This window comes from Bos indicus x Bos taurus, chromosome 25 (assembly GCF_003369695.1).
Source record: "Bos indicus x Bos taurus breed Angus x Brahman F1 hybrid chromosome 25, Bos_hybrid_MaternalHap_v2.0, whole genome shotgun sequence".
NCBI classification, from domain to species: Eukaryota; Metazoa; Chordata; class Mammalia; order Artiodactyla; family Bovidae; genus Bos; species Bos indicus x Bos taurus.
Genome location: NC_040100.1, coordinates 21,079,218 through 21,095,292, shown reverse-complemented (window position 1 = coordinate 21,095,292; position 16,075 = coordinate 21,079,218).

The window sequence follows — 16,075 nt, the reverse complement described above, 5'->3', positions numbered from 1 at the left end:
TAGGTTCCTCTGTCTACAGAATTTCCCAGGCAAGAATACTGAAGTGGGTTGCCATTTCCTTCTCCAGGTGGTCTTCCCGGGTCAGGGATCAAACCTGTGTCTCCTACATTGGCAGGTAAATTCTTTCCCACTTTAGCACAGGCAGATTCTTTACTACTGAGCCACTGGGGGAGCCCTCATCCTGTGTGCCAAAGCTGGGAGGGAAGGAGTTCCTAGCCTCGTGGGAAGGGTAGGTCAGCTCCTGGTAGATGGCTTTTGAGTCTGCATTTGGGCTTGTGCCCCGCAGAGAAGCTGAGTTGGGTGGTGTGTCTCATGAATTGAGAACTCTGAAAAGGCCATGTTGGGGCCCATCAGAGGGTGACACAGTGTCCTGAAGGTCACAGACTGCAGAGGCCTCAACGTGGTAAACAGGATAGGAGATGGGATATGAAAGCCCAGTTATGCACCGAGTTCAAGACAGAAACCGGTGGTCTCCTCCTCCACCCACCCAATCCCAGTTTAGAGAGGTGTATTCCTTAAATTCTTTGGCCATTTCTTCTCTGATTTACCTCCATATTTACAAATCTATGTCTCTGCTGCTGTTTCTTATCTTTTCAGTTATAGATACTACTGTCATGATCTGTTTCTACCCATGGAATGGCTCTGACACACACATGGGCTTTTCCCACCCCCACCCCCACCAACCAATTTTCTGATACTGGCTAGCTGTCCCACACTTCAGTAAACTCTGATACCCTCAACCTGGAGTTAGCCCTGTACCTGTGTGCATGCTAAGTCGCTTCAGTCATGTCTGACTCTTTGAGACTCTATGGACCATAGCTCTCCAGGCTCCTCTGGAGGGGAGGAGGAGTGCATGGGATTCTCCAGGCAAGAATAACTGGAGTGGGTTGCCAGGCCCTCCTCCAGGGGGGTCTTCCCAACCCAGAGTTGAACCCACATCTCTTATGTCTTCTTCATTGGCAGGTGGGTTCTTTACCACTGAGCCACCTGGGAAGCAGGTCACAGAAATTAAGGGCTCAGTCCTACAAGACTGTCTCCTCTTAAGAAGCCAGTCAGCAGTCAACCTCTTGTACTTTTGATTGATTGGCTATAAATCAGGGGTTCCCACAGCCGCCTCCTTCAGTTCATTAATTTGATAGGATGGATCATAAAACTAAGGAAAAGTTTACTTACTAGTTTCAATTCTTGTGAAGGATACAACTCAGTTCAGTTCAGTTGCTCAGTTGTGTCTGACTCTTTGTGACCCCATGGACTGCAGCATGCAGGCTCCCCTGTCCTTCACCAACTCCCAGAGCTTACTCAAACTCATGTCCATCGAGTCAGTGATACCATCCAACCATCTCATCCTCTGTCATCTCCTTCTCCTGCTGCCTTCAATCTTTCCCAGCATCAGGGTCTTTTCCAATGAGTCTGTTCTTCACATTAGGTGGCCAAACTATTGGAGTTTCAGCCTCAGCCTAAGTCCTTCCAATGAATATTCAGGACTAATTTCCCTTAGGATTGACTGCTTTGATCTCTTGCAGTCCAAGGGACTCTCAAGAGTCTTCTCTAACACCACAGTTCAAAAGCATCAATTCTTTGGCACTCAGCTTTCTTTATAGTCCAACTCTCACATTCATACATGACTACTGGAAAAACCATACCTTTGACTAGATGGATTTTTGTCAGCAAAGTAATGTCTCTGCTTTTTAATATGCTATCTAGGTTGGTCATAGCTTTTCTTCCAAGGAGCAAGTGTCTAATTTCATGGCTGCAGTCCACCATCTGCAATGATTTTGGAGCCCAAGAAACTAAAGTCTGTCACTGTTTCCATTGTTTCCACATCTATTTGCCATGAAGTGATGGGACTGGATGCCATGATCTTCGTTTTCTGAATGTTGAGTTTTAAGCCAACGTTTTCACTCTCCTCTTTCCCTTTCATCAAGAAAGAGGCTCTTTAGTAGTTCTTCACTTTCTGCCATAGGGTGGTGTCATCTACGTATCTGTGGTTATTGATATTTCTCCATCTTGATTCCAGTTTGTGCTTCATCCAGCCTGGCATTTCGCTAGATGTACTCTGCATATAAATTAAACAAGCAGGTTGACAATATACAGCCTTGATGTACTCCTTTCCCGATTTTGAACCAGTCTGTTGTTCAATGTCCAGTTCTAACTGTTCCTTCTTGACCTGCATACAGATTTCTCAGGAGGCAGGTCAGGTGGTCTGATATTCTCATCTCTTTAAGAATTTTCCACATTTTATTGTGATCCACACAGTCAAAGTCTTTGGTGTAGTCAATAAAACAGAAGTAGATGTTTTTCTGGAACTCTCTTGCTTTTTTGATGATCCAGCGGGTGTTGGCAATTTGATCTCTGGTTCCTCCGCCTTTTCTAAATCCATCTTGTACATCTGAGGAACAGATAAATGAAAGAGATGTACAGAGCAAGGCCTGGGGCAACAAAGTCAAGGGGCAGTGAAGCTGCAGGCATGCCCCCTTCCCAGCACCTCGATGTGTTCCCCAGCCCGGAAGCTCTCCAAACACCATTGCTTAGGGTTTTTATAGAGGCACAATTGATTAAATCACAGACCATTCGTGATCAACTCAATCCCCAGCTCCTTTCCCTTTCCTGGAGGTCAGGGGAGATTCCAACTTTTAATCCTGTGATTCTAACCCTTTAACCCCACGGTTGGTTTCTCCAGCAACCAGTCCCCATCTGGAACCCATTTAGGGGCCTACTGAGTCACCTTATTTGCATAAACTCTTATTATGAACAACAAAAGATACTTCCTTTATCTCATCACTCAGGGAATTTTGAGGGTTTTAGGATCTCTGTGCCAGGACCTGGGGACAAAGACCAAATAAGTATTTCTTCTATTGTTTTTAAATTTTATTTGTTATTTGTTTGGCTGTGTTGGGTCTTGGTCGCATCATGTGGGATCTTCCGTTGCAGTGCACGGACTCTCTAGCTGTGGTACCTGGGCTCCAGAGCAGGCAGCCTTCAGTATTATTGTGGCACTTGGGCTTAGTCTCTCTGTGGCATGTGGGATCTTAGTTCCCTGACCAAGGATTGAACTCTCGTCTCCTGCACTGCAAAGCAAATTCTTAACCACTGGACGGACCCTAGGAAAGTTTCCAAATACATATTTCTTATGATATTACCATATCATAAAAAGCAGAGACATTACTTTGCTGACAAAGGCCCATCTAGTCAAAGCTATGGTTTTTCCAGTAGTCATGTATGGATGTGAGAGTTGGACTGCAAAGAAAGCTGAGCACCGAAGAATTGATGTTTTTGAACTGTGGTGTTGGAGAAGACTCTTGAGAGTCCCTTGGACTGCAAGAAATCAAAGCAGTCAATCCTAAAGGAAATTAGTCCTGAATATTCATTGGAAGGACTGAGGCTGAGGCTGAAACTCCAATAGTTTGGCCACCTGATGGGAAGAACAGACTCATTGGAAAAAACCCTGATGCTGGGAAAGATTGAAGGCAGGAGGAGAAGGGGACGACAGAGGATGAGATGGTTGGATGGCATCACTGACTTGATGGACGTTAGTTTGAGCAAGCTCTGGGAGTTAGTGATGGCCAGGGGAGCATGGCATGCCACAGTCCATGGGATCACAAAGAGGCAGACACGACTTAGTGACTAAACTGAACTGAACTGATGCTATTACCGTATCGCAACATTATTTACTGACTTCCTAATATAAAGGATTTAACTCTTTTACACACTCTTCATTCATTTCCAGTCCCATCTTTAGCTTCGTCACAGCACAAGGTTTGGTTAAATCAATGTTTAGTGTTTATCCTAGTATGGCAATATAAATACCATATAAGCGGACCCACGTAATGTACTATGCTTCCCTTCCCTTCTCGTGTACGTTTTTGTTTTCCCTGGACTGAATAATCCCTTTGTTTTACTGTGCTTTGAACACACTCGTCACTAGTTCTGCCTGCATCAACAGCTTCTCAGTAATATCTTCACTCCAAGCACAGCAGGTAGTTTATCACTCGTCCCCCGCCTTCCCAAGACCTCTGCAGTCAATCGTATTTTGCAAAACTGGCCACAGCAATATTTCCTCTCCCACAAGCTCTTCCAGAGTCTTTTCACTCCACATCAAAGGCAGTGTTTATCTGACTTTTCTTGAACCTGGGTGGGAGCCTGTGATTACCGTGACAGATTGTGGTAGAAGTGACAGTGTGTGGTTTTTGACACCAGGACATAAAAAGACAGCTTGTTTTCTGCCTGGCTGTCTCTCTTAAGGCTCTTACTTTTAGAAGCCCGTCACTACTGAGAGAAAGCCCAAACCGGCCCAGATGGGCAGAGCACATAGTGAGGGCTGAGACCCCCAGCTGACAGCCAGCAGCAATCACCGGACAGGTAAGTAAATGACCCCTCAGATAATCACAGCCCTCAGGCTTCTCTAAGACTGTGAGCCAGTTGTGACTCCATGTTGGATCTGTTTCTTTGACTTTAACCTTTGCTTATTATTGCTTTTGTTATTATAATCATACATAATGCCCTACCTCAGAGAAGCAGGGTTCTCTGCCTGACTGTAAAAGTTCTTTCATTCACAGAGACAATCTGATGCTGTCCACTTGTTCAAGCCTGCAGAAAAGAAGTGAGCACATCCCCTCTTCAAGGCTGGCCATTCCAGGAGATATCTGCGAGACTTATGACCTTTGCACTTTACTTCCGCAGCTCCTCTCCCTCTCGGTTCTATAAAAGAACCTGCCATCCAGACCCCCCATAAGGTGGTTATTTTGAGACATTAGTCTGCCACCGTCTCGGTCAGCTGGCTTTCTGAATAAAGTCACACTCCTTGCCTTGGGCTTCCCTACTGTCTCAGTGGTAAAGAACCTGCCTGTCAATGTAGGAGATAGAGGTTCAATCCCTGATTTGGGAGGATCCTACATGCTGCAGAGCAACAAAGCCTGTGTACCCCAACTATCAAGCCTGTGCTCTAGAGCCTGGGAGCTGCAACTATTGAAGCCCATGCACCCTAGAGCCCTTGTGCTCTGCAGCAAGAGAAGCCTGTGTACTGTGACTGGGGAGTAGCCCCCACTGGCCACAATAGAGAAAAGCCTGTGCAGCAAGGAAGACTCAGCACAGCCATAAATAAATAAAAAATGTTATTAAAAAAATCAAGTTGTATTCCTTGCCTCAACACCTCATCTCTTGAATTTATTGGTCTTTTATGCAGTGAGCAGAGTGAGCTTGGACTCAGTAACACTTTGAGTCTTTCAGCTCTAGACATTGGGTAGCAGAGACAAGCCAACCCCTCTGTGCCCTGTCTGAATTTCTGACCCCCCAAACTCATATGCACAGTAAGTAGATGTTTTCCACCACTGAGTTGTGTTACACTGCCACAGTAAAGGGAATACTTCTGTAGTTGCCAGCCTCCAAGATGGCCCCAGGGATCCCTGTCTCTTGATACTCACATCTAGTGTGGTCTTCTCCCACCTCATGTAAGGGTTGGTCTCTGGTGACTGACAGAATACTGCAGAAGTGATGGCATGTTAGTCCCAAGGTTAGAATATAAGAGACATTGTGGCTTCTGTCCTGGGCTCTGTCCCCTTCTCTGCTGGATCAATCACTCTAGAGGAAGCCGGCTTCCATGTGGTGAGTGGCCTTTTTGGAGAGACCCACAGGACAAGTAAGTAACTCAGGACCCTTGCCAGGCACCCACATGAATGAGCAGATCCTTCAGCTCTTGTGAAGTCTTCGAATGACTGCAGCCTTGTCTGGATTGCAACCTGATGAAAGACCCTGAACCAGAAGCAGATTTTTGACCCTTAGAAACTATAAGATAATCAATGTTTGTTGTTTTAAGCTGCTAATCTTTGGGGTTGTTATCCAGCGGTGTTTAACTAATGTAGCTTCCCACCTGGGAGGCTCCCTTATCTTCTTGTTTCAGTCTGAACAGACTCTCCCTATGCCTGAAGTACACTGGATTTCCTTTCATCCTCATCCTAGGAATTCTCTTTCCTTTTCCCCTAGATCTCTGTTTTCCTCTTTATAATTTTAATTTCTCATTTTGATAGAGCATACTATTCAGTAGCATCCTAAAAAGAGTTCATTGAGGGAAATTATTTTGAGAGCTTGCATGATGGATACTGTCTTTTTCTGCCCTTATATTTGTTTGTTAGATATCAGGGTCTAGAATTTTAGGTTGAAAATATTTTTTTCATTCAAGAATTTGAATGGGTTGCTTCCTTTTTTGCCTGCCTTTCTATGTTGCTATTGAAAATTATGAATCTTTGTATGTGGCTCATTTTGGTTTCTGTTTTCCCTTTCTGAGAACTTTTCAGTTCAGTTCAGTCGCTCAGTCGTATCCAACTCTTTGCGACCCCATGAATCGCAGCACGCCAGGCCTCCCTATCCATCAGCAACTCCCAGAGTTCACTCAGACTCACGTCCATCGAGTCAGTGATGCCATCCGCCATATCATCCTCTGTCATGCCCTTCTCCTCCTGCCCCCAATACCTCCCAGCATCAGACTCTTTTCCAATGAGTCAACTCTTCGCATGAGGTGGCCAAAGTACTGGAGTTTCAGCTTCAGCATCATTCCTTCCAAAGAAATCCCAGGGCTGATCTCCTTCAGAATGGACTGGTTGGATCTCCTTGCAGTCCAAGGGACTCTCAAAAGTCTTCTCCAACACCACAGTTCAAAAGCATCAATTCTTCGGCACTCAGCCTTCTTCACAGTCCAACTCTCACATCCATACATGACCACAGGAAAAACCATAGCCTTGATTAGACGGACCTTTGTTGGCAAAGTAATGTCTCTGCTTTTGCATATGCTATCTAGGTTGGACATAACTTTCCTTCCAAGGAGTAAGTGTCTTTTAATTCCATGGCTGCAGTCACCATCTGCAGTGATTTTGGAGCCCCCCAAAAATAAAGTCTGACACTGTTTCCACCATTTCCCCATCTATTTCCCATGAAGTGATGGGACCGGATGCCATGATCTTAGTTTTCTGAATGTTGAGCTTTAAGCCAACTTTTTCACTCTCCACTTTCACTTTCATCAAGAGGCTTTTGAGTTCCTCTTCACTTTCAGCCATAAGGGTGGTGTCATCTGCATATCTGAGGTTATTGATATTTCTCCCAGCAATCTTGATTCCAGCTTGTGTTTCTTCCAGCCCAGCATTTCTCATGATGTACTCTGCATAGAAGTTAAATAAGCAGGGTGACAATATACAGCCTTGACGGACTCCTTTTCCTATTTGGAACCAGTCTGTTGTTCCATGTCCAGTTCTAACTGTTGCTTCCTGACCTGCATACAGGTTTCTCAAGAGGCAGGTCAGGTGGTCTTTTAGGAGGCACCAACTTGTAGGTGGTGGTCAAGCAGGCAGCTTCTAGGACCAGACTATCTGGTTTCAAACCTTAGTTCCAACAATTATTGTCTGGGAAAGTTTTTGCCTTCTCTATGCCTCAGTAAAGTGGGGATAATAATGGTACCTACCTCACAGTGTGGTGCTGCCCTACACCCATTGAGCTAGCTCCTTCTCAGATGAGTAAGTGTCCTAGACCATTTCTGGGGGAGCATTAGAATGGGCTTGGCAAGCTTTATCTGTAAAGGAAGAGATAGTAAATACTTTTGTCACTGTGGCTTATACAGTCTCAAACAGCTATTCAACTCTGCCATTATGGTGTGAAGGCCACCAGAGAAAACGTAAATGTATGAGCATGGCTGTGCTTCAATAAAACTTTATTTACACAGTGACACACTTTGGCCCACTGAGCATAGGTTGCAGATCCTGATGGGGAAGGCACTCTATCCTCTCCCTTGTGTGCTTTCTCTTTGACTCTCTCTCAGAGGTCTAGCGACGCCCCCTGGTGGAAGCATCTCAGACCAGAAAATCCTACTGTCTCCAGTGTAGGTCCCCCAATTCGATTATACTAAAATAAAAGCAGGGTTGTATTTTGCGGTGTTAATGAAATAACCTGAATGAAACTTTGGTGATAATGGGAGCCGATTACCAACTATGATATACCTGAATTTGCATTATTGTGGGCCTTGCGGTCACAGTTTCACTGTCCTTAAACCAATGCAGAAAATGCTTAACCCTTTATCTTTTTATTTTATATTGGAGTATAGTTGATATACAATGTTGTGTTAGTTTCAGGTGTACAGAAAAGTGATTCAGTTATACATATACACATATAAATTTCCTTGTATTATTTTAATATCAAGAAGACAACAATGCTATGGCACTTTTCATCATTAATCCCCGGTCATGCTTGGAATGAGAAGATGAAAACTACCATCTGGGGACTTCTATGGCAGTCCAGTGGCTAAGACTCCAAGCTCCCAAAGCAGAGGGCCCGGATTAGACCCCTGTTTGGGGAACTAAGATCTCCCATGTCACAATTAAGATCTCGAATGCTGCAACTAAAGATTCTGCACGCCACAACCAAGAGACCCAGTGCGGCCAAATAAAAAAATTAACAAAAATAAAAGGTTTTTAGGACTTCCCTGGTGGTACAGTGGATAAGAATCTGCCTGCCAATGTAGAGGACACAAGTTCGATCCCTGGTCCAGGAAGATTCTGCTTGTTGAGGAGCAAATAAGCCCATGTCCCACAACTACTAAACCTGCACTCTAGAGCCCTCAAGCCACAGCTACTGAAGCCCATGTGCAATCCCAGGGATGGGGGAGCCTGGTGGGCTGCCGTCTATGGGGTCGCACAGAGTCGGCCACGACTGAAGAGACTCAGCAGCAGCAGCATCATGTGTTTAGAGCCCGTGCTCTACAACAAGAAAAGCCACTGCAATGAGAAGTCCCTGCACTGCTAAGAGAGTAGCCCCTGCTCTCCACAACTAGAGAAAGCCTGTGCATAATAATGAAGACCCAGAGCAACCCAAAATAAAAATAAATAAACACATTTTAAAAAATAAAATAAAGTGTTTAAAAAAAGAAAAAGAAAGTTACTGTCTGATCCTTAAGAAACTGAGAGCTGTGCTTAGTCTCTCAGTCATGTCCAACTCATTGTGACCCCATGAACTGTAGCCCACCAGGCTCCTCTGTCCATGGGGATTCCCCAGGCAAGAATCCTGGAGTGGGTTGCCATGCCCTCCTCCAGGGGATCTTCCCAACCCAGGGATGGAACTCAGGTCTCCCACAGTGCAGGCGGATTCTTTACTGTCTGAGCCACCAGGGAAGCCCAAGGAACTGAGTAAGCAGGTAACTGAGAACGTGTTGACTGTGCCACAGTTGATTGATTTTCGGCCAATCAAGTTAGCAAAGACTAAAAAAACACAACAAAAGATACAATTAACACTTGTCAGGATATGATGAAAAGGGTGCTTTGTTGATTTCTGATGTCAGGCGAATTAGTCTGGCTAAATTAACCTTTTGTTGTTACTTCCATCCCTCCCGTTTTCTGTGCACTTCTTTCTTGGACCTGTGTGTCTTGCTTTGAGGATGGGAGTGGGTGGGTGGAGAGCAGTTTCCTTCTCACTTCCCATTGCCTCTTGGGGAAGGCCACCCCCAAAATGAGCTGCCATTAGATGTACCTTCCGAGTCTTGGTCCCCCAAGGACCGGGAAGAACCCAGGCCCATTTTTACAAGATGGTTGGTGGCTGGAGGAGCTTCCTAAACACTAATCAGGAGTTGCCCCTGCTGCTGTATTTCCAGCAGTGGACACATCGCACCACCTGTACAGTTCCTGCACCAGCTCACCCCACACCACATGGCCTTTGGCCACCCCTCACCTCAGTCCTCACCTGCCGCATCCCCCAGTGGCCATCAACAACCCCCAGCTGGTTTTCTCTCCTTTTCTGGTCCTTTCTTCCAACATCATTAGGCTAGTATTAGTTAACATGTAGCTTTTTGTTTTTCTTCATTTAAAATTTCAAATGCAAGAATGCTCCTTGTGAAAGTTAAAATAATTGAGAAGCATAGAAGGTAAAGAGGTGAGATTCCTTCCTTCACATGACTTATCCTAGCCCCCAGAGTTGACCATAGTGAGTAGTTTGGTTGTTTCTTTCTCTGGCTCTCTGCTTCTCTTTCTTTTCAAGACCCGCAGGGCACAACCTTGTCCCACTTGCTGCAGTGTGGCTCCCCTCATATTGAGGGTGACAGGAAGTATCCCTCAGAATGTGCAGATACAAGTAATGCTTGGGTGATGGCTGATGCTATTTTTGGGGAGCTGGTGGAAACGTGATCTCCAACCATGAAGGAGCCCAAGGATTCTCTCTCTCTCTCTGTCCTGTACAGAACCCTTATGCTTTTCTTTCCCACCTTACTCACACAACTAGTTCTCTTTCTCACTTCATGTCTCTGAGCCCTTCTAGGCAAGGATTTTCTGGGCCTCATTCCTAAACTGTGTTTCGGCCACTGCCAAACTCTGTGGCCTGTGTCAGATAAAATCATCAGATGATCCCCAAGGTAAAAAGCTTGGTGGCTGAACAAGCAGGGTGATAGACTTGGGGTTCTTCTGCTGTTCAATCTCCCGCCTTGCTCTGTGTCCAAATATGCCCCCGGGAATTCTCCCACCTCTCACTCCTCAGATCCTGAGCCCCATGGCATTTTACATAGCACCCGACTTCAATTTCTCCAGGGGTTCCTCTTTGCATCCATCAGACCCCTTCACTCCAGGCCACACTGCAATGGACAGTCTAATGGGCCAGCCACGTTCAAGCAGATCGCAATGCTACAACAGATCCCCCCTTCAAAGAGGGCCCCGGCAATGCACTGGCACCGGTTCAAAGGGATCAGGTCGACCTGAGAATCTGATCAGGGATTGGTGGGAGAGTAGAAGATGCTCAAAATCCCATCAATCAACAGGATTCTGAAGAAATTCAGAGGATGCTTTGAATCTCCTTCAAGTGTGTCTTAATGATGTTTTTAGAATGCTGGACTTCATTTCCAGGACTGCCGTTCTTGGTTGTAGGTTGCTCAACATGGGAGCATCCCTTTTTTCAGTTGGACTGAGAAAGGGAAAACTTCATTTTACTGTAATATTACCTGGTTTTAATTTAAGTTAGGGGGATGGAAAAGTAGCCTGAAAGTGTGTCTCGAGTTTATAATACTGTCTTACAATTAGATCTTTATTGCAACAAGATGGGAAAGTGGACTGAGGTCCCCTTGTGTTTAGGACTTTATGACCCTTTATCATAATCCTGATCTGTCTAGTTCCTATAATCAAAAACCTGAGGAATCAGAAAACTCTTCTGACATTCTAACTTCTCTCAACTCTCAGGGGAGAAACCAAGCTTCGCCCACTCCTGTAAGTTCGCTTACTCCTCCAGATTCTTCTTATCAAACTAAGATACCACCTCCCCAGAGGGATAACTCTTGTTGGGGCAAGAGTTATTTACTTTATCAGCCTGTTATCAAGGGTCAATTTGAACACTATCTGGTCTAAATTTTAGCTATGAATCTATGACTACAGAAAAAGAAAGTGTTTTTTTTTTTTTTTTTACATTGTGTGGCTACAGTACTCTTTAGACTCTAGAGAAAATTTTGTTTTGAAATTGCAAAACCTGCTCTTTTTTTGCATGTGCAATTAGAGAAAGCTAACTTGTTAAAATACTTTTTTTCCCCCCAGAATTCTGAACTTGAGGGAACAAGTACTTCTGGGAGAACTTGCATTTCTCACTCTGTGCCTTGAGACCAAAAGATGAGGAAGAAGCCTTTTAAAATTAAACTTATTCCAACTGTTATTTACAACTAGTGAGCTTTATATTGTGATATCTGATTTATGACTAAGTTTAGAAAAGGAAGCTATGCGATCGCTCATGTCTGTCTACATGTTTGTATGCATCACCTTTGTCTTTACCTTTAGATGGTATTATTAGAATTAATTTGTCAATGAACTCTACTTAATTGGCTTAAAGGATATTAAGTGTTTATGTAAATTCTGGAAAATACAGAAGGTAAATGACTGGAATTAATTGCAGGTTTGCATGAACTGGAAAATATTCAGTATTAAATTAATATCTGGTATTAATGTTTAGTTCTAAAAGGTCTTGTAGGTCTTCATAGAACCGTTCAACTTCAGCTTCTTCAGCATTACTGGTTGGGGCATAGACTTGGATTACTGTGATATTGAATGGTTTGCCTTGGAAACGAACAGAGATCATTCTGTCATTTTTGAGATTGCATCCAAGTACTGCATTTCTGACTCTTTTGTTGACCATGATGGCCACTCCATTTCTTCTGAGGGATTCCTGCCCGCAGTAGTAGATATAATGGTCATCTGAGTTAAATTCACCCATTCCAGTCCATTTCAGTTTGCTGATTCCTAGAATGTTGACATTTACTCTTGCCATCTCTAGTTTGACCACTCCAATTTGCCTTGATTCATGGACCTGACATTCCGGGTTCCTATGCAATATTGCTCTTTACAGCATCGGACCTTGCTTCTATCACCAGTCACATCCACAGCTGGGTATTGTTTTTGCTTTGGCTCCATCCCTTCATTCTTTCTGGAGTTATTTCTCCACTGATCTGCAGTAGCATATTGGGCACCTACTGACCTGGGGAGTTTCTCTTTCAGTGTCCTATCAGTTTGCCTTTTCATACTGTTCATGGGGTTCTCAAGGCAAGAATACTGAAGTGGTTTGCCATTCCCTTCTCCAGTGGACCACATTCTGTCAAATCTCTCCACCATGACCCGGCCGTCTTGGGTTACCCCACAGGCATGGCTTAGTTTCATTGAGTTAGACAAGGCTGTGGTCCTAGTGTGATTAGACTGACTAGTTTTCTGTGAGTATGGTTTCAGTGTGTCTGCCCTCTGATGCCCTCTTGCAACACCTACCATCTTACTTGGTTTTCTCTTGCCTTGGGCGTGGGGTATCTCTTCATGGCTGCTCCAGCAAAGCGCAGCCATTGCTCCTTACCTTGGATGAGGGGTATCTGCTCACCGCCGCCCTTCCTGGCCTTCAATGTGGGATAGTTCCTCTAGGCCCTCCTGCACCCACGCAGTCACGGCTCCTTGGAAAGCAGGAAGTCAAGAAACACCTGAAGTAACAGGCAAATTTGGCCTTGGAATATGGAATGAAGCAGGGCAAAGACTAATAGAGTTTTGCCAAGAAAATGCACTGGTCATAACAAACACCCTCTTCCAACAACACAAGAGAAGACTCTATACATGGACATCACCAGATGGTCAACACCGAAATCAGACTGATGATATTCTTTGCAGCCAAAGATGGAGGAGCTCTATACAGTCAGCAAAAACAAGACCAGGAGCTGACTGTGGCTCAGACCATGAACTCCTTATTGCCAAATTCAGACTTAAATTGAAGAAAGTAGGGAAAACCACTAGACCATTCAGGTATGACCTAAATCAAATCCCTTATGATTACACAGTGGAAGTAAGAAATAGATTTAAGGGCCTAGATCTGATAGATAGAGTGCCTGATGAACTATGGAATGAGGTTCGTGACACTGAACAGGAGACAGGGATCAAGACCATCCCCATGGAAAAGAAATGCAAAAAAGCACAATGGCTGTCTGGGGAGGCCTTACAAATAGCTGTGAAAAGAAGAGAAGCGAAAAGCAAAGGAGAAAAGGAAAGATATAAGCATCTGAATGCAGAGTTCCAAAGAATAGCAAGAAGAGATAAGAAAGCATTCTTCAGCGATCAGTGCAAAGAAATAGAGGAAAACAATAGAATGGGAAAGACTAGAGATCTCTTCAAGAAAATCAGAGATACCAAAGGAACATTTCATGCAAAGATGAGCTCGATAAAGGACAGAAATGGTATGGACCTAACAGAAGCAGATGATATTAAGAAGAGATGGCAAGAATACACAGAAGAACTGTACAAAAAAGATCTTCACGACCCAGATAATCATGATGGTGTGATCACTGACCTAGAGCCAGAAATCCTGGAATGTGAAGTCAAGTGGGCCTTAGAAAGCATCACTACAAACAAAGCTAGTGGAGGTGATGGAATTCCAGTTGAGCTATTCCAAATCCTGAAAGATGATGCTGTGAAAGTGCTGCACTCAGTATGCCAGCAAATTTGGAAAACTCAGCAGTGGCCACAGGACTGGAAAAGGTCAGTTTTCATTCCAATCCCAAGAAAGGCAATGCCAAAGAATGCTCAAACTACCACACAATTGCACTCATCTCACACGCTAGTAAAGTAATGCTCAAAATTCTCCAAGCCAGGCTTCAGCAATATGTGAACCATGAACTTCCTGATGTTCAAGCTGATTTTAGAAAAGGCAGAGGAACCAGAGATCAAATTGCCAACATCCGCTGGATCATAGAAAAAGCAAGAGAGTTCCAGAAAAACATCTATTTCTGCTTTATTGACTATGCCAAAGCCTTTGACTGTGTGGATCACAATAAACTGTGGAAAATTCTGAAAGAGATGGGAGTACCAGACCACCTGATCTGCCTCTTGAGAAATTTGTATGCAGGTCAGGAAGCAACAGTTAGAACTGGACATGGAACAACAGACTGGTTCCAAATAGGAAAAGGAGTTCGTCAAGGCTGTATATTGTCACCCTGTTTATTTAATTTATATGCAGAGTACATCATGAGAAACGCTGGACTGGAAGAAACACAAGCTGGAATCAAGATTGCCGGGAGAAATATCAATAACCTCAGATATGCAGATGACACCACCCTTATGGCCAAAAGTGAAGAGGAACTCAAAAGCCTCTTGATGAAAGTGAAAGTGGAGAGTGCAAAAGCTGGCTTAAAGCTCAACATTCAGAAAACGAAGATCATGGCATCTGATCCCACCACTTCAAGGGAAATAGATGGGGAAACAGTGGAAACAGTGTCAGACTTTATTTTTCTGGGCTCCAAAATCACTACAGATGGTGACTGCAGCCATGAAATTAAAAGACGCTTACTCCTTGGAAGGAAAGTTATGACCAACCTAGATAGCATATGCAAAAGCAGAGACATTACTTTGCCAACAAAAGTTCGTCTAGTCAAGGCTATGGTTTTTCCAGTGGCCATGTATGGATGTGAGAGTTGGACTGTGAAGAAAGCTGAGCACCGAAAAATTGATGCTTTTGAACTGTGGTGTTGGAGAAGACTTTTGAGAGTCCCTTGGACTGCAAGGAGACCCAACCAGTCCATTCTGAAGGAGATCAGCCCTGGGATTTCTTTGGAAGGAATGATGCTAAAGCTGAAACTCCAGTACTTTGGCTACCTCATGCGAAGAGTTGACTCATTGGAAAAGACTCTGATGCTGGGAGGGATTGGGGGCAGGAGGAGAAGGGGACGACAGAGGATGAGATGGTTGGATGGCATCACTGACTCGATGGATGTGAGTCTGAGCGAACTCTGGGAGTTGGTGATGGACAGGGAGGCCTGGCGTGCTGCAATTCATGGGGTCGCAAAGAGTCGGACACGACTGAGTGACTGATCTGATCTGATTAATGTTTAGACTTGTTAATCTAATTAATATAGGTATGTCTTTAGAGTCATCAACATTAAATATAAAACCTTTATTTTAATAGATGTCAAATAAGATTTTATTATACCTATTGCAATTTTGTCAGCATGTAAATAAATAAATAACTTGGTATGATAAAATTTTTACAAGTAAATTAAATGTAAATAAGATAAAAGCTTTTAGGTAAACTCCATAGGAATAATTATGCTTTAGGAATATCTATATAAAATAGTCTCTCCAGATTTTCATAAGTTGATATTCTAGTGTTGGACTCTTTTACATGATCTGTTTTGTATTTGTATTTGAAATCTAAGTTTCTGCCATTAGAGTGGTATATTAAGCATCATGACCTGTTTATAAATTTTGGAGACTAAACCTTTGACAGACATTATTTGCAACTGTTTTCTACCATTCTGTGGGTTGTCTTTTTGCTTTGTTTATTGTCTTCTTTGCTATGCAAAAGCTTTTGAGTTTAAGTAGGTCCCATTTGCTTATTTTTATTTCCATTATTCTGAGGTAAAAAAAAGATATTGTTGAGATTTATATCAGAGAGTGTTCTGCCTATGTTTTCCTCTCTGATTTTATAGTATCTGGTCTCACATTTAGGTCTTTAACCCATTTTGGGCTTATTTTTGTGTATGATGTAAAAGAATCATCTAATTTCAATTTTTTAAAATTACATAGCTGTCTGGTTTTCCCAGCACCATTTGTTGAAAAGT